General features: G+C 35.9%; 1 protein-coding gene across 1 annotated transcript in view; it reads right to left on the bottom strand.

Annotated features, from left to right (window-relative positions):
• The window catches only part of LOC149414913 (uncharacterized), a 59,682-nt gene that overhangs the window by 30,416 nt on the left and 2,574 nt on the right, over nucleotides 1-26,692 (bottom strand). Inside the window, exons 3-6 of the transcript XR_016303871.1 lie at nucleotides 13,808-13,929; nucleotides 13,108-13,156; nucleotides 7,531-7,619; nucleotides 7,310-7,443 (exon numbers count right to left, since the gene is read on the bottom strand). The gene's annotated coding sequence lies outside the window, so the exon portion shown is untranslated. Of the gene's footprint in view, nucleotides 7,444-7,530; nucleotides 7,620-13,107; nucleotides 13,157-13,807; nucleotides 13,930-26,692 lie in introns of the transcript that reaches the window.

Raw genomic sequence — 26,692 nt, 5'->3', positions numbered from 1 at the left:
ATTTTAAATTTTTGTTTTCTTTTTCCACTTCCTTAATTTTTATGTGGAGTTTATTTCTCTCTACTTCATAGTCATCGATTTTTAGTGAAAGAAAGTCAATGGTGTTGGTGAGTTCGCACAGCTGGTTCTTGAGGTTTTTTACATCTTTTAATTCAGCAGAGAATTTTTTTTCTATAATTTCCGACATATCTTTTTTTAAGCTATCGATGTTTTTTTGGTATTCAATGTTTTGATATGCTATTTGAGACATTATGTCTTTTTTCATTGCGTCCATTTTTTTTTCTAGGAACTGTATGATTTTATCTTCGCTATCCAGAATGGTTGTCTTGCCTCTGGTGCTGCTCATTGTGGATTTTTAAAAATAAGTTTATTGTTTAATTAGATGCTCTATTTTTTTTTTTTTTAATAGGGTTTCAAAAATATCACACGTTACAATCCAGATTAAAATTAAATTTAAAAGAAGAAAAAAATGCAGTTGAAAAAAAAAAGCAGCAAAGTTTTTTTTTTTTGGAAACTGTGGGGTTTGAACTGACTTCCCGTATTCCACGGAGAGTATTGGCGAAACGTTTATACCACCAGGCTACTGACCGCCTGTGACGTATCGATAAATAATTATAATATTAATTGTGAGGGCACAGGTCCGTTTGTATTTGTTGTAATAAAAGGTTTTGATTGAGTTTGCAAGCCGGTCACTGTCACTTCAAATTGTCACTTTAATCACTTAAAATTGTAATGACTAGGCCGTTTAGACTAAACTAAATTGGATGAATCACTTCACTGGTTTTACAGGTAAACATCAATCGTCGGTTGTTTGATTTTGGTGAGATTTTAACTGTGAATTTGAGCGATTTTTGTGGAGCGATTATTTGACGTGCGCACTGTTTTAAATGTTGTTATATTGTGATATAGTTATTAATGTATATGATACGGTATAAAATGCAACAACATACCAAATCCCATGGGACTCGCGCCTCTCGCCATTTATTTGTATGCTTATCGTTAAACGGGGCATATTTTTTTATCTTCCTCAGCATTTTCATTTTATCCTTCAATAATTCGCTGCTCATGTTCGAGCCCATTTTGACTTGATTAAATTTTGATCTTGAATTTTCCAAACAAAAGCATACAGTTTATTGTTCGAAATTTAAAATCTTTTTCTTGCAAGGCGTTTGGAGATAAGTCGGTACTGGAAAAATAACATAGTTCCTGCATAGTTATGCATTGTCGTTTCAAAACCAAACAGCTTATAAACATTAAATTATAAGTTAGAGGCACTATTATAAAAATAAAGTGGAATAACCATTTGAGAAAATATATCAAAGCCCTTTTTTATCAATTTTTAGTGTTTATTTTATGAAAAATGAAGCAGGTACTGGCCGAAAATGCCAAAAAATCTAGCTAATAAAATTTTCGTATGGTTGGCAGAATTGGAAGATGAATAATATCCTGCGGGTGGTCTCATTGGACCGGCCGGAAAAGGTAGCTACTTCCCAACATGGTGCTTAGCAGTGTTGCCAACGTAGGCGATTTATCGCTATTTAGGTTACCCAGAACGAGAATCGGCGACGAAAAAATTTAAAAGAAGGCGACTGGTCGCTTATTAGGCTACTTCGGAGAAAAGTTAAAGGGAATCAAGCTCACGGAGAATATATGTGGGCAGAATTTATGCGAGTTCATTAGAATTACTGCAACTGAAATTCGGCTACTTAATGTTTGAAAAACGGCGACATTAGGCCAAGATCCGTTGGCAACACTGTTTACAATACTGGCGCACGGCGTGTGTTCGTGACAGCGCGGCTATTCGCAAATATAGTTTTTTGTAAACTCTAATTTTGCTTAAAATCGTCCAAACAGTTTTAATATCTTCATTCCAAACAGCAAAGTAAGTTTTTTTTTCCTTTTTTAAGAAAATATAAAAGTTTAAGTTAAGGTGGCATTAGAAGGGTCTTGTAAGAAATATGTCATCCTACGGTAGGTAAACAGAATGATATAATATCAGGTGATTCCCAACGAATGTTTTGAAGATTCTGTTGTCATCTTGTAAAATTTCAACACGCATGCTAAGAAATATGTCATCCTACGGTAGGTAAACAGAATGATATAATATCAGGTGATTCCCAACGAATGTTTTGAAGATTCTGTTGTCATCTTGTAAAATTTCAACACGCATGCAACTGTCGAAATAGATTAATATTATATTTATTGAATATTGATTGCATCTCTGTGGCAGGATACACATTTTGTAATTTTAAAGCATATTCGATACAACTTTGTACATTTTTTCAATTAATCTAATGTTTTTCCTGCATGTTTTCACAATTAACAAGTATGATACTGAAAAATTTAATTTGATTGAACCTGTTATTATTACTTCAGATACTAAAAAAATGTGGGAAAGTTGCCGAATTCCGCTGTAATACGCAAACAGTAGAAAATTACACTGGGTTTCAACTTAATTACTACAAAAAAATAACTATTTATGTCGTGGGAGATGATTAAAGAAACATTAAAGTTCTGTTTTTCTCAAAGTTATGTTTGGGGATTAGGAAATATGCATAAATTATTTAAATAACCCAAACTGCTTGTTTTTCCATCTCCCCAACTTCAATAATTGTTTCCAGTAATGAAGTTGAAATTAAGTGTTATATAAAAAATTCAGCAGAATTAGGCAACTTTACCAAAATGGCTGTTGTTTTCACAATAATCAAAAATGTATTTTAAATATTACATATTTTATTGTTTAAACAACATTTTATAGCTAGTGGAAAGTAGGTACCACATTTTAAGATTCCTTTCTTTTCTCACAAATCTAGCTGTGACACTTATCGGAGGTTAGGTTGTTTTTACTTAAGACAGCTGCTCTGGACAATGAAGTTATCCTATATCTCATATATAATAGAAACAAGTGAGATTGGCCATGAACAATTATTAAAATGAACATGTGCACTCAGTCGCCTACTCGACTCAAGTTGTCAAGTTTCGCCAACTTCATTCACCCACACTACTGCAAATCGCATCTATGCATAGCGGAGCCTTGCCTTTGTATCTGCCTAAGCACCAAATGCATTACTTTCACTGCCTCGATAGGCCGTGCAGCACCGGGGTATAACTCAGATCGAAAATTGGAACCGTGAATATTGTGACTTCATATTGTTGCCTAACTGTATCCACCAATAAAAATCTATGGAATAAACTTTCAGAGTTTTTCATTGGTGTATAGTATAATAAGTAGGCTCCAAATGAGAATTGTACTGTCTATATATTGGCATATCTATGGTTTTTTAGTACCAATTTGTTTCATACAAAAAGCCCGAATTTAATTTTGAGTAAGTATCCAATTATGTAATTGTTTTATAAATTGCTACGAACTGTGAACTCGCTATTGCCGTGATCGTTTTAACCAAGTTCGACTGTATTGAAATATTTAATTTTATCAACTTCATCCTTGGTATTCTTTTTCTTAATTGGTGTCAGGATTGAAGGACTGAAAACATGGCGAAATTAGTACCTGTAGAAGTGTCGACAGGTTTTTTTTGTTTTATATTACGTTATTTTCAAGTTACAGGTCTGTGAACTCTTGTCACAAATCATTGTAAAAGATACGGATGAAATGATATCTCAATTATACGGCCAGTTTGAGAGTGAAATTAGTAACCGGTGGTTTGATCTTTGCATCCATGTCTTGTAGTATTTTTGTTGTATCATAATTGGCCACAATGCAACAAGGACTAAAACCTAGAAACAACATTAGTTGGACATAATAATTACCTTGCTTCCTCTACTATTCTCTCTCCCTCCTTTCCCTTCTCCTTTCCTCCTTTTCTTGTTGTCTAGAATAAAAGAAAAACATGAGCATGAGAAAGAAGGAAGGTATTCAGATCTGGTCACTAAATATACCTAGGTCTTCCCCTAGAGCTGAGCGGAGTGACCTTCAGCTTGTTAGTTGAGAGCCTTACCCCTCGACCACAGAGGCCGTTATTCAGATCTGGTCACTAAATATACCTAGGTCTTCCCCTAGAGCTGAGCGGAGTGACCTTCAGCTTGTTAGTTGAGAGCCTTACCCCTCGACCACAGAGGCCGTTATTCAGATCTGGTCACTAAATATACCTAGGTCTTCCACTAGAGCTGAGCGGAGTGACCTTCAGCTTGTTAGTTGAGAGCCTTACCCCTCGACCACAGAGGCCGTTATTCAGATCTGGTCACTAAATATACCTAGGTCTACCCCTAGAGCTGAGCGGAGTGACCTTCAGCTCGTGTCCAGGTATTACTAACATATGTATTTTGCTAGTTTTTATACTTGTTCAGCGTCCAAGGGTGACCTATTCCTACCCGTGCGCATTTAATGTGTGCATATGAATGTACATAGTACTAAATTTTGTAAATTTATATATTCAAGTCATCAAATTTTGAATAAGTTTGGATGTGTGTGAGTACATTGTACATCCGTTTGGGATTTTGATGATTTTCATATGTACTTTTATCATATTCATTTTGGAAATGGTTATGTAATTAACTGTTTTCAAGATGCGCTTGCTAGTCCGGAATGGTGGGCGTATCTTCAAGATAGTTTATAGTAAAATACAGTTGGGTTTTATGTTTCGTCATCTTGTTCTGTTTCGTTATCTTGTTCTGTTTCTTTGTCTTGTTCTGTTTCATTATGCCCTTTGGGATGTTACATACTATAAGCTGGAGAAATAGTGCATTTTCAATTGCTAGGAACCATACAACATTTGTATTTCAAATGGGGAGACATTCTAAGAAATATAACGACAAAAACTCAAGCAAATCACTCGTAAACAGACAATAAGTACCACTATCACGTACTGTCAGAAGCCGGCTAGAAAATGGCAATACGCTTATGACGTCACACGAGATAGCCCCGCCCCAAAATTTCCTTTTGGCGGTATTTCAAAAATGGGATTTTAGACTCGCTCTAGAAAATCTATTCGTCAACATAAAAATAAAATAAAAATTCCGTAATCATCGTAATTTTTTGTACCATGTTATTGCAAAAATGTTGTCATTATGTACCTGCTGACAAACTACATAAGTAGTTTAGCAGGTTTGAATGTTAATAAATAAATAAAATAAAAAAATAATAATTACCTTGCTTCTGCCGGGGGCCGCCGGCCACTCATTAAGTCGGAAAGTTCTCGGTGGAGGGCGGCCGCTACCTCGGGAGCAGCATCCAACATCTTACTGCTTAACTCTTTAATCCGTTCCTGAGAACATAATTGATACCAAACTAGTTTAAAACATGACAATGTACTATTATTTGGAATTAATATGTGAAAAGGAAAAAGCAAATAACCCATATTTAAGAAATGAAAAGTCGTCAAACAACATTATATTTCAAAACATTGTTCTTATTGTCTATATTACCCTCCACACAGCATCCCCAAAGATGACATAGGCCCTGAGGAAAATTATTTTCTTCAGGGCCTCCTGTGTGGAGTTAATATAAAAAAAAATATATATATACAGGGTGTATCGGCACTAACCCGACAAACTTTAACCAGCTATTCCTTAGCACATTTGGAGTAAAAAATGTTATGGGCACTTTGCTGTCCGGTAGCATTTTTTTTTCAATTAAAAACAAAAAAATTGAAAATTTCCACACTACATCACTGTCATTGGCATAGCTTTTCATGTCCAACAGCTGTTATAAGCAAGTATGTCGAAAAGCGTCTTCGCTCTTTCGCACACACTAAATAATAATAGTTAAAAATGAGACGAATGGTTCCGTGCCATTTCGTTGTGATTGTAAAAGTGCGCCAATATAGGTACACACGTGCATTATTCAACGGAATTCGAATAAAATATTGCCAGATGGGTTTTCAAACTTTGACAAAGGATAAAACAGTGGTGACATGTGGTGAAAATATGAATAATAAATTTTTTATTAAAAAAAAACGTTACCGGACAGCAAAGTGCACATAAGATTTTTTACTCCAAATATGCTAAGGAATAGCTGGTTAAAGTTTGTCGGGTACGTGCCGATACACCCTGTATAATGAAGAAAAAAATGTTAATAATGCAAATTTAAAAATCTTATCAATTATATGGAGCCATTTGAGTAAAAGCCATTGGTAAAAAAGTAATTGGTAATAAGGAAGTTGAGTCCATTTTTTTTATTTTTTTTTATCAATGTTCGCATTCAAACTTAAATACTGGTATTTTTTTTATTTTTTTTTAAAGTTTGTTTTCATAATTAAATTAATTCTCAAAGTTTAAATTTTATTAAGCCCGCCAAAACGAGCGGAATCCGAGCGGTAAGAGGCGGGGTGTGGTGTGACGTCATTAGAACTGTGAAAACCACGACGCTCAAGCATTTTGTATGGAAAAAATTTTAATTCTTCAACAAGGAATTCCAGTAATTTTTTTACCAATGTTAACCGTCTATTAGAATTGATGTTATTAAAAAAAAAGAAAATTGATTAAGATTTCATAGTTAAATTAATATTTTAAGTTAGAATATTTGCTTTTCCCGCCCGGTACGGTACTGTACGGTATTGCCGTGGCTACTTGTTGACGTTCCACGCGCTAATTCAGGACCACCGCGCAGAAAAGTAAAATAACGGTTTACAGCCCAGTTCACTGTGAGACCTTTCTGGGCGGCCGGCGGCCTGAAGTGTATCACATGCTATGTGACATGTATAATAATAAAAACTTCTAAGTTATGCAATAAACAACATATTATTATAAAGCACTATACGAATATGTATCTTTAGAAATCCATTTCATATAATAATAACAACAAATACGTACATATATTTGACAAACCCAAATAAACCTTTGGCCTATACACCTCTCTCATCTAAACCGACCATCTCTCATGTAATAGAAAGAGATGCACCATAGGTGATCCGTTGAACGTACAAGTCACGACACATGTGACGTCAGAATTCTTTCGACCAATCGTGGAGCGTCTACAGTCTATTGCTATTGAATGCTTTTTCAAGAACGTTTAAATAATTCTAAGAATAATAATATAGAAATATATTTATATTTTTAGAATCGATATTTTTTTATCTACATGAACATATTTTTTATAAGTCAAAATATTTTTCACTCAACTTCCTTATTACTAAAAAAATAATCTTTTTTATTATGCAAGTACCTATAGTGAAATAAATTTTATGAATTGTTAAAAAAACTATATTGATGGGTTTAAAATGAGCTATTTCCGTTTAAAAAAATAATTATATTTAGTTTGGTCAAGTATTTTAACTGCAAATCCAAATTTAAGTTTTGTATGAAGAAGACTAGATTTACCTATTTGGAGGATTTCAATCAATTTACCTTTATATTCGGGTCAGACTGCTGGAGCCATTGCTCAGCATCTCTAATTATCTCCTCCAGCAGCCTGAACTTACGTCGGTCTTCAGTAGCAGGCCCCACACGTGTCTGCACAGTGGGGCCGAATACCCGTCAAAAGCATATCTATTAAATAGAAAATGTTAATAAAAACGTATGTATGTTATTAATGTATATGATACGGTGCGGTGTGTATAGAATGCAATATCATACCAAATCCCACGGGAGATGAGAAGCTCTCCATTGATGAGTTCTTTTATCTTCTTTCGGGATGTGGTGCCTCATCCGCGCCAGCATAGAATCTAAAAGAAGGCGACTGGTCGCTTATTAGGCTACTTCAGAGACAAGTTGAATTATAATTATGTGAGGAATTTTTTCGAAATGGAATTCCGTAGCTACCCCCCCCCCCCCCCATGGTTTTCGAAAAATTGTTGTGGGGAATCACATACAATATTTTTGGTTGCGGAATTTTTTTTCAGCGATGTTCTGTAACACCCCCCCCCCATGGATTTCGAATAATAAAATGGGTAATCAAGCTCACGGAGAATATTTGTGGGGAATATGTGGGCAGAATTTATGCGAGTTCATTAGAATTACTGCAACTGAAATTCGGCTACTTAATGTTTGAAAAAGCGGCGACATTAGGCCAAGATCCGTTGGCAACACTGTTTACAATACTGGCGCACGGCGTGTGTTCGTGACAGCACGGCTATTCGCAAATATAGTTTTTGAAAACTCTAATTTTGCTTAAAATCGTCCAAACAGTTTTAATATCTTCATTCCAAACAGCAATGTAAGTTTTTTTTTCCATTTTTAACCGCCATAGCTAGTTTTGTGATGTTTTTTTATGGATTATGTGAAATCTACGTTAAAAAATGGCGATTGTGGTAAAATTGAAATCAGGTTCGATAATTGTGTTTTTTTTGCAGGATGTCAAGATTTGGAGAGTGGGATCTGCACTGCAAGGTGAAATGTCGGATCTTCTGCTTCAAAATACGAAATGGAGCGTGTCTTGGCTAAGTATGGTCCGATCAGTTGCAAGAAATCCACCAGGTTTTGCCTTTGTTGAATTTGAGGATACGAGAGACGCAGAAGACTCTGTAAGGGGTCTGGATGGCACGTGAGTATATGTTACCGACACAACGCGCGTGCTTTCACCCAACTAGGTCCAGTGAACACACTTGAGATTTACTGCGTTTAGTATCGCACACAAGTTCGTTGGTCAGACAAGCTGTCACCAGTGCCACAAACACGTTGCTCTAGGCTCCTTTTTGTGTTAAAATGCCTTCCTGTGCTTTTGAGAGCTGCACAAATCATTCTCGAGCAAAACCTACCAGTCCTTTCAGCTTGGTTATACTTGCGAGGTATGAATTTGACGCCATTTCTGTTAAAATGTCCAACACTCTATGAGTTCGTAACAACTCCTTAACCCTATTCCTAACACGAAAAATATATCCGCAACAACAAGAAATTAGTTTTTAACACAAACACAATTTGACTATTATCGCAACTGATTATAACGCCTGGAATTATCTGGGCCCATAACCTGTTAAATAAATGCGGATGAACCATGGATGAACTAACGTTTATTGGATAGGTTATCGTACACAGATGGCGTTAGTAGTAGTAGTATTTTGATAATTAATATAACATGATGTTTTTGCTTCTTGAGGAAATAGGCCTCTTTACTTTGAAATTTGACTTCCCGCCAAATCTACAGCACGACTTGTAAATAGAGACGGCAGTGCTCTGTGTCACATTTCATGAAGGATCCTTAAGTGTGAAAAGATTAGTGATGTTATGGAAATATAAATAATTACTTTTTTTTAAGAAAGAAAGACAAACATTCCCGGGTTACGAATAACCTGACAATATTTGAAAATCTCCTACTACCACCACAGTAAGCTGAAAATGTTGCTTGTGTTGTGATGGAGGACTTAGCCAGCCGAGGAATTTTTTTTTTTTTTTTTATTGTCAATTTTTTTTATACATACAGGTACATATATAATTATACAAAATATAAGGCAGTAACAAAAAAATCCCACAAAGGCGAAGCCTGTGCGTGGGCATTATAAGGTGAAAATCAAAACAGTGGTGGTTACATTATCTATGGTTTAAATGAAAAAAGAGATATGAATAAAGAAAAAAAATAAATCATATAGTACATTTGGTTATTTTAATAAAAAAACAGTTTAAACGAATTTAAACTTTTTTTTTTTTTTTTTAAATTTAGATGGTAACATATTATCATATACACGGTGTCCGGAAACTCGTAGTACAAGCGGGAAACTGGAGAATCTACACCACATGGGGAACCCAAAAAAACATAAAGTTTTTTGATTTGAGCATTTTCAAAAAAAAAAAAAACCAAAAAAAAATATTTTTCGGCTATTTTAGGGTTAAAGTTTTTTCTGGTGTTTAGGGTTGAATAACAGATGTTTTAACCCTGCAGAGCAGAAATATTTTATGATTACACCGGGTTAAATGAAGGGTGATTTCAAAATAATGCTTCAAATCCGAGTTTCTTCATTTGTTTTACTTTCAAATAGTTTTAATTAGTTGGGTACTTTGATCTTCAGTAATAATTTATAAGAATTTGATTAAAAAAAAAAAAAAAAAAAAAAAATAAATCAACTTCAAACTCGATTTACTCGATAACGAAAGCTCAAATAAAAAAAAAATATACTACAAAATCGACTCCAAATGTGATGTAGATTCACCAGTTTCCCGCTTGTACTACGAGTTTCCGGACACCCTGTATGGGTATCATATTCGTATAACTTATAGAAAAATTTCTCTCACTTCCAGATACTTTTTTACCCAGCTTTTGACATTTATTTTATATGAGTTTAGGTTTTGGCACATCTTGATGGAACTCGGCAAGGAATTAAACAATTTTGGGCCAATATAGTTAATGTGTCTTTGGGCTAGCCTAGTTTTGCAGTGAGGCACTGTGTACATGCATATGTTGTGTCTCTGGCTAGAACGATTTGGATTTTTACAGAAATTATAAGGACAAGTGTATATAAATTTAAGACATTGGACACAGTAGATCTGCCTTAGTTCCATAATGTCAGTTTCCTTAAACAATTTATCGGTGGGATATGTCTTGGTCTTCTGGTGCATTATCTTAATGATAGACTTCTGAATAATTTCTAGAGGTTTCACATGGTTATTGTATGTTCCTCCCCAGGCGATTATTCCGTAGGAAATGGATGAAAGTACCAATGCATCATAAACAAGCCTCATAGTTCTTATGTTAACGATATTGCTCATGCGTTTGAATATGTAAATTAGGTGCCTCAGTTTATTGACAGTTTTTTCTATGTGATAAGTCCATTTGAGTTGACAGTCAATAGTTACACCTAGGTATTTGATATAATTTCCTAATTTTACATCTTCGCAGTTTGAGCATGTTTCAGGGTTACAATTGACATTATGGAACTTCAGGTTAGGATTATTTTTAGGGGATGCCTTTTGGGAATTATAGAAGGGAATAAAAACGGTTTTCTCATAATTTAGACTAAGAAGATTTCTATCTAGCCAATCTTTGACTATTGCAATGCATTTGTTGGCTTTACTTTATTGTATCTTCCCATGTTTTATTATTATTAATTGAACACACTACGCCTGAGTGGGACCCAAGCGCGATGTCAACTCGGCCACCGACCGGTCGGTGCGTATATGATACGGTGCGGTGTGTATAGAATGCAATATCATACAAAATCCCAAGGAAGGCGAGCAGCTCTTGTTTGGTGCATTAGGTGATCATTTTGGGGAATATACAGTCTGTGAACTCTTGTCACATTGACATCATAAATCATTCTGAGCCATTTGGAAAATTAAACGGACCCAGTTAAATCCATTAAAGCATTATGTATTATCAAAAGCGGAAACGGATCAAGAATCGGCATTTAACGAGGACTGTAAAAATTCAAAATGAAGCTGATTGTAAATTTGATGAATGTGATGGGAGTATGGAACACCCTAATGTTAGTCTAAGGTTCATGTCATCTTGGTTAAATATATTTTAATGGCCAATGGTAAAAGATACGGATGAAATGGTATCTCAATTATACGGCCAGTTTGAGAGTGAAATTTGTAATTGGTGGTTTGATCTTTGCATCCATGACTTGTAGTATTTTTATTGTATCATTTTATTTCATATCAATTGCCCACAAGGACTAAAACCACATTAGTTGGATATAATAATTACCTTGCTTCCTCTTGAAGCTGCTCCCTCCTCTCCCTCCTTTCCCTTCTCCTTTCCTCATTTTCTTGTTGTCTAGAATAAATGAAAAACATGAGCATTTACATAATATGGCAATTAGTGTGGGAGAGTGAATGGGGAGGAGAGAAAGAAGGAAGGTATTCAGATCTCGACGACAGAGGCCGAGACAGAGACCACAGAGGCCGAGACAGAGGCCACAGAGGCCGAGACAGTGACCACAGAGGCCGAGACAGTGACCACAGAGGCCGAGACAGTGACCACAGAGGCCGAGACAGTGACCACAGAGGCCGAGACAGAGACCACAGAGGCCGAGACAGAGGCCACAGAGGCCGAGACAGAGGCCACAGAGGCCGAGACAGAGACCACAGAGGCCGAGACAGAGGCCACAGAGGCCGAGACAGAGACCACAGAGGCCGAGACAGAGGCCACAGAGGCCGAGACAGAGGCCACAGAGGCCGAGACAGAGACCACAGAGGCCGTTCATTGCCTTTGCCCACATTTTATGTAGAAGGTGTTAATTCATGTCATCTTGGTTAAATATATTTTAATGGCCAATGCTAAAAGATACGGATGAAATGGTATCTCAATTATACGGCCAGTTTGAGAGTGAAATTTGTAACCGGTGGTTTGATCTTTGCATCCATGACTTGTAGTATTTTTATTGTATCATTTTATTTCATATCAATTGCCCACAAGGACTAAAACCACATTAGTTGGATATAATAATTACCTTGCTTCCTCTTGAAGCTGCTCCCTCCTCTCCCTCCTTTCCCTTCTCCTCTCCTCCTTTTCTTGTTGTCTAGAATAAATGAAAAACATGAGCATTTACATAATATGGCAATTAGTGTGGGAGAGTGAATGGGGAGGAGAGAAAGAAGGAAGGTATTCAGATCTCGACGACAGAGGCCGAGACAGAGACCACAGAGGCCACAGAGGCCGAGACTGAGACCACAGAGGCCGAGACAGTGACCACAGAGGCCGAGATAGAGACCACAGAGGCCGAGACAGAGGCCACAGAGGCCGAGACAGAGGCCACAGAGGCCGAGACAGAGGCCACAGAGGCAGAGACAGAGGCCACTGAGGCCGAGACTGAGACCACAGAGGCCGAGACAGTGACCACAGAGGCCGAGATAGAGACCACAGAGGCCGAGACAGAGGCCACAGAGGCCGAGACAGAGGCCACAGAGGCCGAGACAGAGGCCGAGACAGAGGCCACAGAGGCCGAGACAGAGGCCACAGAGGCAGAGACAGAGGCCACAGAGGCCACAGAGGCCGAGACAGAGACCACAGAGGCTGAGACAGAGGCCTTTCATTGCCTTTGCCCACATTTTATGTAGAAGGTGTTAATTCATGTCATCTTGGTTAAATATATTTTAATGGCCAATGGTAAAAGATACGGATGAAATGGTATCTCAATTATACGGCCAGTTTGAGAGTGAAATTTGTAACCGGTGGTTTGATCTTTGCATCCATGACTTGTAGTATTTTTATTGTATCATTTTATTTCATATCAATTGCCCACAAGGACTAAAACCACATTAGTTGGATATAATAATTACCTTGCTTCCTCTTGAAGCTGCTCCCTCATCTCCCTCCTTTTCTTGTTGTCTAGAATAAATGAAAAACATGAGCATTTACATAATATGGCAATTAGTGTGGGAGAGTGAATGGGGAGGAGAGAAAGAAGGAAGGTATTCAGATCTCGACGACAGAGGCCGAGACGGAGACCACAGAGGCCGAGACAGAGGCCACAGAGGCCGAGACAGAGACCACAGAGGCCGATACAGAGGCCGAGACAGTGACCACAGAGGCCGAGACAGAGACCACAGAGGCCGAGACAGAGGCCACAGAGGCCGAGACAGAGACCACAGAGGCCGAGACAGAGGCCACAGAGGCCGAGACAGAGACCACAGAGGCCGAGACAGAGGCCACAGAGTCCGAGACAGAGGCCACAGAGGCAGAGATAGAGGCCACAGAGGCCGAGACAGAGGCCACAGAGGCCGAGACAGAGACCACAGAGGCCGAGACAGAGACCACAGAGGCCGTTCATTGCCTTTGCCCACATTTTAAGTAGAAGGTGTTAATTCATGTCACCTTGGTTAAATATATTTTAATGGCCAATGGTAAAAGATACGGATGAAATGGTATCTCAATTATACGGCCAGTTTGAGAGTGAAATTTGTAACCGGTGTGGTTTGATCTATGACTTGTCACAATGCAACAAGGACTAAAACCACATTAGTTGGACATAATAATTACCTTTCTTCTGCAGGATGCCACCGCTTCCGGACATCGATAATTTCCGAAATCTCCTGGTGGAGAGCGGTTTCCTCCTCGGGGGTGGCTCCGATCATGATTTGGCCAATCTCTTTCAGCCGTTCCTGAGAACATAATTGTTGCCAAACTAGTTTAAAACATGACAATGTACTTTTATTTGGAATTAATATGTGAAAAGGAAAAAGCAAATAACCCATATTTAAGAAATGAAAAGTCGTTAGATAACGGTCCCGACTTTCGTTTCTTCAGTTTTACTGTTTTTATTTCTCCAATTAAATGAATAGGTGTTAATGCAAAATATCAAACAACATTATATTTCAAAACATTGTTCTTATTGTCTATATATATATAATGAAGAAAAAAGTGTTAATAATGCAAATCTTATCAATTATATGGAGCCATTTGAGTAAAAGCGCTATACAAATTATTCAATTAGTAATGGTTCTATATCATTTCCTTGTAATATCCTTGGGAATTACTATTTCGTTAAATAAAAGAGTTTAAACAAACCAAGTGAAATTGAGGGATATCCTAATTCGCAAAATGATTTCAAAATTGCCTTTGATAGTAAACAATTACATGTATTGTGTTTTTACAAAATATTAATTGTTATATTTAATCATTGAAGACAATATAGACAATTATTGAAGACAATATAGACAATTATTGAAGACAATATAGACAATTATTGAAGACAGACAATTATTGAAAACAACCTAGATATGACCGTACCTTTTTCTGATTTTTCTCATTCACATTTTCGTTTAAGAATCGCTAATACATCTTCAATAATTAAATATTACAATTTGAGGTGTTACTCGTTAAGTTATCCCAAAAATAAATATTCATCCTAGACTATTATTAAATGTTTTCTTTCCGGTCTCTTGGAAAACTTTACGAGGACTGTACTCTGCAAGGATTCCAGAACCTAACATTTTTTTAGAGTAAAGATTATGTTGGATGGTGGCTTGACCGGTTTCCCATTTTGTCGGTCGTGCCTCTTCTTCGCGGCCTTCGTTAACGTTGACTTGGCCAAAGGATCAGTCTAAGAAAAATATTATTAAAATATGTGCCCACATTCATGAACTCATGCACTGGCCTTGCATATGTGTGATTTTTTGTTATGGTTACATTAAACAATGAAAAATGTAATTATATACGTACAAATACATCTTATATTTTCTGTTATGGTTACATTAAACAATGAAAAATGTAATTATATACGTACAAATACATCTTATATTTTCTTTTACATTTTTATTTTATTTCTATTACTTTTCATTTATTCCCTATATTATTTTTTTTGTTATTTATTGCCGCTTGTAGAGATGGCTTGTTTTTATAATATGTATATAAATAAATATATGTAATAAAAAAAATATTAACAATATATGTTTTTAAATAAATACATTTAATAAAATTATTTAAAGAGACTTTGATATTTAAAAAAAAAAAAATAATGGCGCTATAGAAATAATACAAACATTATTATGAAAACATACAAACAATTCTAGGGCTTAAAGTCAAACAGCGTTTTGTACAAAAAAACATACCTATAATTCGAGGGTTTAAAGTCAAGCAAAGTTTATCTACAAAAAACATACCAATAAAAATAATTGGTGCCTTTTTGTAGATAACTTTGTTTGATTAAGCCCTCGAATTATTGGTATTTTTTTTTTGTAGATAATGTTGTTTGACATTAAGGCGAAATAGGTAGACTTGACCTGAAATTTGGCATTTTTGAGGCCAGTTTTAGACGTATGGACACTTTTCTAGAGAAAAACACAAATTGATTTCGAAAGATCGTTATTTTATCTATTAAAGTAAGATGTTAAATTTTGAAAAATAATATTATTTTCATACCATAATAAAGTGTTACCGTTGGACGATGCGCAGATTTGTTGCATTTTCAAAGGCGAAGTTGTATTATACAACAAATATTTCAAATCATATAATAATTCAGTATAAACAATCAATAAATTATCTATCATATGTATGTATAAGAATTTTGTTTTTATTTCAAATAAAATTACTAATAAATAAATCCGAGGACGCGTTTTGTGACGAAAATCATTTAATTTGACTATTTATTTATGACCTTACAAATTGGTATAGTTGAGATTTTTTTACAAAAATAATTTACTATGATATTATTGAAACATTAAAAATAATTTATGACCAAGAAATATATTCTTAAAGTATAAAATAGTAATTAATTTCGATTCGCGTTTATTGTTTGTTCGTTGTTTCTGATTACCTCGGCGCAAGCCGAAATTTTATCATTCCCCGCTGCGACAGGGCGGCGAGCGGACGTTTATTCCACGCCAGTCTACTTGATAACATTTTAACGAAATTCCTCGTTTAAAAATGGGGAGAAAAATACTATCGGACAAAAGTTTTATAAGAAAACAAAAATTTCGTCATCAAAAACGTACATGGGAGAAATATTTGCAGAAAAAAAAGGGTTAGTCATATTTAATTATCCTTGTACATTGTACGTACTCTATATGCTACAGGGTCGTTCAAACGAATCAGTCAGAATACGCATATATTTTTTATAACATTTAGCGATAATTTTGTGTTGTTTAATTTTCAGGGAAAATAATCACCTACCGACGAATGATTGTGATTCTGAAGCAAAAATTGTCTCTAAAATTCCGTCGGTATGTGTAATTTACATTAATATTATTATTATTTTATTATGTAAATAGGTAATACCTACAATATATTGTGAATCATGGATATTATGGTGACCGAAACCGTCAATATCGGGGTATTTATAAACTAGCAATTATTCCCGGCGTTACGCGAGTTACACGCACAAAACCATACCCTTGTATACATGGTGTTGGGAAACGCGTAGTATATTACTGTGACCGATTCAACTCTAATTACCGCGGTAATTATAAAAAAGCATTTACAACCCGGTGTTGCGCGATTTACGCGCATGCAACATTACCACGTGTACACGGTGTCGGGAAACTTGTGGTGAAATTACGGTGACTGAAACCGTAAATATTGCGGTAATTATAAAATATCAATAATTCCCGGCATTACGCGAGTTACACGCACAAAACCATACCCTTGTATACCAGCGCCCTTGAGGTGATTTCAGCGCCCTTGAGGTGATTTTGCACAAAAACGGCGCCATACAAGTCATCCAATTATTATTATTATTATGGTGTCGGGAAATGCATGGTATATTACGGTGACCGATTCAACTGTAATTACCGCGATAATCATAAACCATAATTGACTAGCCGGCGTTGCGCGAGCAACACGTATGCAACAGTACCTTGTACACACGGTGTCGGGTAACTCGTGGTAAAATGTTTCCAGTCATGGATTCAACGTTGGGATAAGTATATCTCTAGTCAAGCACAGTACTTCGAAGGAGATTAATTCCATTTCCATGTAAACTTATTTGTAATAAAATTTTCTTAGTTAAACATTAAGCTGTACAATTTCTGTTTCGAAATCTTCCTCACATAAATATATTTAACTGGCTACAAAAGAGCAGGAAATGCCGCATTTTAGTCTATGCGTATATGATTCCCGTCAAAATAACGGTTTTGATTCGTGATGTGCGATTCAAATCATGTTTTTGTTAACCCTTGAGACGTTGTTGATTTGCACGGATCGAACCTTCTACAAGCTTCCATTTTTTCAAAGACAATAACAAGCACTATTTCGTTCTCTTTCTGACATAAAAGAAATAATTAATTTTTAGATGAGAGGAAGAGAGATATATGCATTTTAATAATGTGCGGTCGTTCTGGGGCAAATATGGTCTTAGGAGAGTATAATGCGCGCACGGCATTTGGGACTGTTTGGGTCTTAGAAGGTCCCAAGGTTTAATAATTTCTATTCTATTGTCCAATTCCCTATTACATTGGTATAATTCAACATATTTAGTATTTTTAGTGTTACTTTTTGTCAGTTTCATAATGTCATATTGTGAATTGAGCTTCTTGTTTTAGAAGAAAAAAAACGAGGTTATTTTGATATACTTACTTTAAGTATTAGAAATAAAACTTACTGGTAATACCTATCTTACAAACGGATTAATATGTAAGACGAGAGATTTTTTACAATCAAACTTAATGTTAATCACTTTTGTAAAACCTATGTAAACAAAAATTTTAAAAAAAGACAAGTGAATAAAAATATTTGAAAAATTAAAAAAAAATGTTTATTCAAATACCTACCTATTTTGTACCTACTATGTCAACGCACTGCATTTGTATTTATTTATGTTTACGCACTCCGACGTATAATTTACAAATATGTATGTAACTACTTATAGTCCAGTCAAGTTAAACATGAAAAGGGGGTTGTGCTTGCAAAAGGTCCAGTCATTCTGAATTTTTTCTATGTTGTTAGGACCTAAACCAGTATTAAAAAAAAAAATTTGCAACTTCGAAAGTGCTGTGCGAGCGGCGGTGGACCTAAAAAACCAGGAAATTTTCGGATTTTTTTCAGTTTTTGCTCAATATATAATATTATATAATATTATAAAGAACACAGAACAATTCCCAACTATATGGCATTCAACAATATTAGAAGAGATTGCAAAAAAAATGACAAAAAGATGTTATAAAAATTACATTAATTCTGTTGAGAACACGATACTTCATGATGTAAAATACTTTTGGAAATACACAAAATCAATGAAAAACAATGATGCTGGTATTTCTGGTAATATACGTTACAGACAAAATAGCTCCAGTAAAATTTATGAAATTGTTAACATGTTTGCTGATTACTTTAAGGACGTGTATGAACCTGATATTCCAGATGACTTAATTCCTTACTTCAATACGGATTTAAATTTACACTTATCGCAAATACACATTGATATTGAAGACATTATATAATAGTCTGTATTAAATCACTTGAACCTAAAACAAGCTCGGGACCTGATAAGATTCCTTCCATCTTACTTAACACGTAATACCCGGAGGTTGAAAATGAAACACATGCGGCGGTGGTGGGTCCAGATTGACCCGGCTGAAATGATGAAATTAAAAGGCTTTTTATGCATTTTTCGTTCATATTCTTACTTTTATATGATATTATTGTAGTTCCTCATTAACTCATAACATATCCCCTGTGTTTCTTGTATGAACATGAAAGTTTTAGAAATTAGTGTTCCGTAAATTTTGCGGTTCGTCGATATACAGCGGCGCGGACATCCCGCGCAACAGCTAATCAACGACTGAATCGAAGACGGCCCCGACGGCCGATGCGGGTGCCGGGCGATGGTCAGGGGAATGAGGAGGGCAGCGCGGGAGAGGGGGACAGGAAGCGTTCGTCAGCGGAAACAAACATTTTTATTTCTATAATTATTAAAATTTTCGATGGTGTGCATTTACAAGAATATCGTGTATTATTTAAAATACCAGAAATAAATCACGTATTTGATAATTTCCTTGTGGCTGTACCTCTAATAGAAAGATGTGTAAAGAGAAAATAAATTCAATTTATAGCCATATTAAACGATGATTGCTTATGCAAATATTAGAAAATATTATATAATGGCATTCAAATTCAAGTTGAGTATTTACTTCCTCACACATTTATTTGTCACAATTAAAACCATTGAATGACACACATTAAAATATACTAAAACTTTTATTTTTCAATATAACAAATTTAAATTAACAATTTTCATTTAAAAAAAAGGAATAAAAGCAATATTCTAAATACGAAAATACAAAAATGATTCGACGATTAATAAAATTTATATACATACACAAAACACCAAATGGATTTATTATTACAAATTCAGCGGCAAAATAATTATATAGCACTACCAATTATAAAAAGTTTAACAGTTTTTTATTAGTTAAAATATATTAAAAATGCTAAAATTCACAAAAATAATTCATCGATATATTATATCATTCAATAAATGTCATCGAAACGTATATTGCTAAAAATATAGCGGAAGCGATCTCTAGATAAAGCGGAGGGGAAAAAATGCTGCCGGAATAAATCCTCGGTAGTCCAAAGTTCGCTTAGTTCTAACTTTCGGCCGTGATTTCTTCCTGAAGCCAAAAGAACTCCAAAAAATGCATACATTTCTGTCTTCGTAATGTTAGGAAAGCTGGAATTTTTCGGATTGAGCTGACAGAATTTATTCGTATTTTCAATAATTTCCTCCACCATTTCATTTGAAATAAACAAATCAAAAGCATCTCTGATGGATACTATGTTCTGGCTACCGTTTTTCAATCCAGGGGTAGAAGAAATAATGTTATGGCTTCTGGTACGTAAGCTGGCTGGTTGCGCAGAATTCCATTGGAATCCGGAATTCGACACGTATAAATGTTGATCTGCAACGGATTCATTCGAATTTCCTACACTAACTTCATTATCACTTCCATTTCCACTTTCAGATATTTCCTCTAGTAATATTTCTTCCGGATCACTTTCAAATTCTGGATCTAATGTTTCGAATTCCAAGTCGCCATCATCACTGATCTCACTGTTCGAACTATTAAGTAGCTTTTTGATCTCATTATCAGATAAATAATTTTGCTTTGCCATTGCGTTCGTACGCTACGAAAAAAAAAATTAAAACAAAGTCACAAACAAAAATCACAATACTAGAAATGTGCCCGAATGGTTGACAACATCTGCGCGGGACTGTGAGAGACAAAGACGGAAGGACAGAGCGAGAGATATGCTGTTTCGTCGGCTGCTCGAATTCAACTGAGAAGAAATGAGTTTTTGCGTGTTTTTAAACACAATTATTCTTATAACTTTTTTAAAACGTGTCCGATTTTAATCATTTTTGAGTCGAAATATGGGTAAATATTTGATGAAAGAATAGACAAAAGGAAATTAGCCTAAACGAGATATTTGCGGCAAAATCTTTTTTTTTAAAAACACTGGGTCAAACCAGACCCACCACCGGAGTCGAGGTGTTAAGAATTGTGTCCAAAGTTTATCTGTTCCGCTTAATATACTGTTTAATAAGTCACTCTCCACAGGACACTTTCCAAAAATATGGAAACTTAGCTACTTAACTCCTGTATTTAAAAGTGGTGATAAATCCTTTGTTGAAAATTATCGGCCTATCTGTATTCAATCGTCTATACCTAAACTTTTTGAGAAATTGATTCTTAAGAAAATCAGCTTCTTTGTAAACTCTTGTATCGCAACTTGTCAACACGGCTTTATCTCCGGCAGATCAACTTTGACTAACCTAACATTATATGAAAATTTTATTTCCAATGCACTTGCCAACAAACAACAAGTTGACTCTATATATACCGACTTCAGTAAGGCGTTTGATAAGGTCTGTCATAAAATCCTCATTAATAAACTTTTGAAACTCGGAATTAATGGAAACCTTTTATCTTGGTTTAAGAGTTACTTACTTAGGCGTCAGTTAACTGTCTGTATTAATGATCACTTATCCTACATGTTCGAAGCTACCAGTGGCGTACCCCAGGGTTCGCATCTTGGTCCTATACTTTTTAATTTATTCATTAACGACGTAACAAACATATTCACCCGTGTTCTAATTCTAATGTTCGCTGATGATATGAAGATATATAGAATTATTGACAATATAGAGGACTGTCTAACACTTCAATCTAATATTAATAGCTTTAACGATTGGTGTCTTAAAAACAAATTAACACTTAATGTAAAAAAATGTCAACTTATGAGATTCCACAGAAAAAAAAACCCATTGTTGTTCACCTACTTTCTCAATAATCACACCTTATTATCTGTTGATGAAATAAGAGACCTTGGTATAACCTTTGACACTAAATTAACATTCATTAAACATATTAATAATATAACCAGTAAAACAATGCAAATGTTAGGATTTGTCTTACGGATTTCAAAGGATTTTAAAAATTTAAAAACTGTAAAGATTTAAATTAATTTAAAGAAATTACTTTACACTTCACTTGTTAGAAGCCAACTAGAATTTAACACCACCATTTGGAGTCCTTACTACAGTGTACATGAGAATTCCCTTGAGCGCGTACAACATAAATTTTTACGTTATATTAATTTTAAATTGGGAATACTTATCGAAAACATTAATTACCCCTCTCTGTTACATTTATTGGGACTCGATACATTAAAAGAAAGAAGAATTTGTTTTGACCACAGACATAGGAATTAATAGACGAGAAGATAATGGCGAGGGGTAAAATCAACTGTTGAAGAACGAAGGGAGTGAAGCTGACTGTGATTCGTCAATAAATCAATCTGACAGTAAATAGGCATCTCGCATTATAATATCACCATTTACTTCTTAAAAGTAAAATCTGCTTTTGAATGAATAGACATTTTTACATGGGAGCGCAAATTACTCGCCACGTTATGAACAAATTTGCGAAGTCCAAATTCGGCAAAAAAATTCGGTTCTATTTTCAGAGTCGAATATTTCGTTTAAGTATTTAGTTAAGACACTTTTATAAATGTTCATAATTTACTTCCCAGCAACCAACCAGCTTTGTGTTTCGCGTCCAGACGTTTCTCGATGTGATAGTAACAACTGATTCATATTATACGATGTGAATATGCTTAAAATAAAGTAAAATAATGCTTATATATGGAATGTAATACGGCGATTGGGTTTATTCTCTTTTTCACATCTATTTTTACAAGTTTTCATAGTACAAGTCAACATTTTGCCGTGTTATTTCGTAAAATGAACCGATGATGCCTCGACCATAGTTCGCACAAGAATGATGACGTCACGTTTTCAAATTTCACTTGAGGCCATACGCGAGCACAGCCGGCTCCAATGGAACCGGTATGGGGAGTGGGGATAATATGCTTTTAATCACTTAGGGCAGGTCTACTAATATTCATATGTCTATGGTTTTGACCTATTTTATTTATTTAAAATCGTTACCAACCTGTTGAACTCCCCTGAACTTCTTTCGCTAATATGTTTCCGTGTACCTAGTCGATCAGTTCGTTTCAAATTACCCTATCACTGCAACAATACAGGATCTAACGCTGAACTCAATTCCATAATGAATCGCCTACATGTACTTGGTAATAAATATGTTTTGGATGAATCTATAAACATTGCCAGTTTATCCTCATACAAACACCACTTAATTAAAACTGTATGTCAGCGCTTCTCTGATTGAATATAACCAAATACAGTTTTAAAGTATTAGTTTATCCGGGATTTATTGTAAATTAATTGTTTATTTATTTATATATACACATTGTTGCATTGTATTTATAATAACCATTTCTATTGTTCTCTTTTATGTATTTTGTATTTATATTTTTTTATCTATGTATATTCTGTATTTATAATAAGTAAAAAAAATTGTTATTCTTTTGTAAAAGCCGCTATAATCGGCGTTAATAAATAAATAAATTTAAAAATTTTAAATTTTAAAATTTAAAATTTTAAATATCTCAGTAAAGGAAGGGTCTGACCGGTGTAATTGTTATGCATACTTTTAAAGTAGACTAAATTTTCTATAATTTGAGACCAAAGCAAGCCATACACAGCCAATAGTTTTCAAGATACAGTTCTTCAAAAATAGGCAATTTTTTCCAAAAAGTGAAATTTTTTCGAAATGGTCACTTATTTTGTAAAATAACTTCTAAAATACGCATCCCACGTCAAATATTATAGGAAATAAAGTTGTTGTAAATTTAATTAGCTTTCATTTGAAACTAAATTAATATCTGTAGACTTAACGGTTCTCTCAAAAGTGGCAGATAACCAAAAACAGTCATAAGTGGATTTTGGGTGAAATGCAAATAAACTGTTCTCACGTCTTTTTATGGTTTTATTTATCAAACAGTTAACAAATTTTTGATGAAAAAAAGAAAAGATATTACATCTATCGGGAATTACGCCATCTTCAAACATTGTTTTATATACCTACATACCAAAATGCTTGTACAAACATCATGGTACCTACTATAAGGACAAATTACATGTACACAAAAAATAAAACTAATATAAATCATGTAGGTATTGTGTCTTGGTTGCCAAATCACGTCTTTCTTTTTATCTTAGCTGGGAGAGGCGCCCAGTCTGTAGCCGGGTTATCTTCATCGTCCGAGCATTTCAGCTCCACATCCGGGACGTTAATGCAAAATTTGCCACCGCATGACTGACAGAGGACTGAGCAGTGGAGACCAGCCTTTCTACACGAGCAGCTCCCAGAGCATCCTTTATTGCATTTACACGAAATTTTTCGCAAAAGGGCAGGAGGTACGGGATCCATCGTAGTGGGGATGGGGGTGAGTCCTTGAGAAGACAGCTTCCACCCCCATTCAGTGGGATTCAAGTTGACTCCCCGCCACTTCTGCACTTGGAGGTAGCACCTTGCTGCATGGTGGCCTGCAGTATCTTCCGTCGGTGGCAAAAAGGCGAGGTTTATGTTTGTTGAAGTGACTAACTTCTTATATCTCAGGAAATCCAAAGTATCCCTCGCGATGTCACCCCCATATAGAGCCACGAAGCACTTGATGCCTACTTCACTCACGGCTTGTGGGGTAGAGTCTGGCCGAAGGAAGACCTCCACTTGCTCAGCAAGTGGTTCACTCTTGCTCAGAAGTGTGCTGATTTTGGTCTTTCCTTGGCCAAACGGTGCTGAGGTGGTATCGCACCCGGCAAACGCGTGGGTAAATAGTACCGTTCCTGGTAATTGTCGGGAGTCCTGGTTGTTGTAGGAGGTCGTAGAGTAGTGACAGCAACCAGCTTCACCCTTCGTGCTCTTCTGAAGACAGACGTTTGTCTCTTCGGCGCCTAAACCATTGAGAAGAACGAGCAGGTCGACATCTTCTCCCACTATGACGACCCGATCGGCATCTGCTCTTTTTGATAACGCCATCATGACGATCTCTCGATCAGCATCTTCTTCGGCAACAGCTAATTCTACTCCCTCCTTCTGAAAGGCGTCACAGAGAAGAGTTATAAGGCGTCTCTTATTGTTTTCATTGCCCAAAACATGCTCTTGAGCAATTTGAATTACTGTGGGTTCATCGAAAGTCAAGTCAGTCGTTCCGCTGTTTTGATGTTTTTTTTGGTAGCATCTTCGGGGTAGCCGTCAAAAACGATGGAGACGTTCTTCCCAAAGTGGTTTCGGACGTAGGTGGTATAACGCGCCAAAAGTGCTTGAACCGTGCTTTTCCGCTGCCACACGACCTTGTGCAAGAGGTAGCCAACATCCAAAATGACGTGAGTGCTGGCATCTATCGGCGTGTGGCTGGAAAGAGGAGTGAATGCAGAGTACAGAGTAGATTTTGTGCTCTTGCGCATCCCTTGTTCATTGAACAGAGACATCGGGAACGGGGCCAACTCATACTTGAAGTCATCCTGTAAATCCTGTTCAGATTTCTTTGCAATACACACTCGCTGAAAAATTGTGAGCGGATCCACAGCCACTCTTCTGTTTTTGTCCGGCAGTTTAACGGTTGAGGTGATCGATACCAGCGTGGTAACTTTATTTTTCCGTTTTATTACTACCTTGTCGTACATTTTCCCCACAATTTTCATTACTCCTTCCGTTCCAACTCTCTGGGCTGTGTGGCAATTAATTTCAGGACCTGCCAGTAAACCACTACTGATAGAAATTAAACTGTCAGTTTTGGGAAATGGAGGGTGGAGAGCAAACCAGTTTTTTAGTTTTTCCACATCACTATTATCTCGGATGATTCGAGAAGGTCTCATGTCTACATGCTGATCTCCAGTATGACATGATAAGCTGCAAAAACTTTCCAGTTCTTCACAAATGTTCAACATAAACACCATTCCTGTTGTCCACCTTGCCAGAGAACTTTCGGAGATTCCTCTTCCTTGGGTCAACCCACCGTAGGTTTTCATGGATCGCATCAGCTTCTGCTCAATTGTTAGGTCTGACCACAACCCAGACCAAAACTTGTCAGACCGGCAAATGGTGAAGGATCCTTTTGTGAACATGTCGTATTCACTTTTATCCATCCGATCTTATAGAGCCATCATATCCTGAAGATAGAGGTGCGCGCTCTTAGCATACAAAAAATGTCCAGCTGCGTGGAAAAAAGGGAGCATCTTGTGGACAATGTACAAATGAAGGTTCCAATCACCAGCACGCTCTGCCTGGATGAATAGTTTTATCAAAGTGGTCATACGAAAGTATTGGACCCACAACTGTGATGTTGGACCATTCGCTTTAATTTTCTCCAAGGCACTTTTAAATTTTGCCTTTAGTATTTGGTAGGTATCAATTTCTTCTGCTTATATAGTGAGAGACCTTTCAGTGTCTCGCAGCAATTTTTCAGTCTCGTCTCGCTCCTCAGGAGTTATGTCAACCTCATAAAAAACAATGCTCGCCAGTGTGAGGTTTGCCAAAATGTGGGCTCGAATAGCTCGTGAATATGCGTGCCCATTCATATGGGTACCCATGGGTATAGGTACTAATGGGTACTTGAAATTTGAAAGAGTCGTAATTATATTATAGCCCTAGGATAAACCCATGATGATTAATGGATTTACTTCACAGCACAATACAACCATAAAAAGACACGAGAACAGTTTATTTGCATTTCACCCAAAACCCACTTATGACTGTTTTTGGTTATCTGCCACTTTTGAGAGAACCGTTTAGTTTACAGATATCAATTTAGTCTCAAATAAAAGCTTATTAAATTTTCAACAACTTTATTTCAAACAATATTTGACGTGAGATGCGTATTTTAGAAATTATTTTACAAAATAAGTGACCAATTCGAAAAAATTTCACTTTTTGGAAAAAATTGCCTATTTTTGAAGAACTGTATCTTGAAAACCAATGGCTTTATATAGCTTGCTTTGGTCTCAAATTATAGCAAATTTAGTCTACTTTAAAAGTATGCATAACAATTACACCGGTC

The sequence above is a fragment of the Hesperophylax consimilis genome, chromosome 19 (genome assembly GCF_061612785.1).
Source record: "Hesperophylax consimilis isolate HC1 chromosome 19, BYU_Hcon_1.0, whole genome shotgun sequence".
NCBI lineage: Eukaryota > Metazoa > Arthropoda > Insecta > Trichoptera > Limnephilidae > Hesperophylax > Hesperophylax consimilis.
The sequence above is the reverse complement of the archived record's forward strand: the minus strand, read 5'-3'. Positions and strand labels throughout refer to the sequence as shown.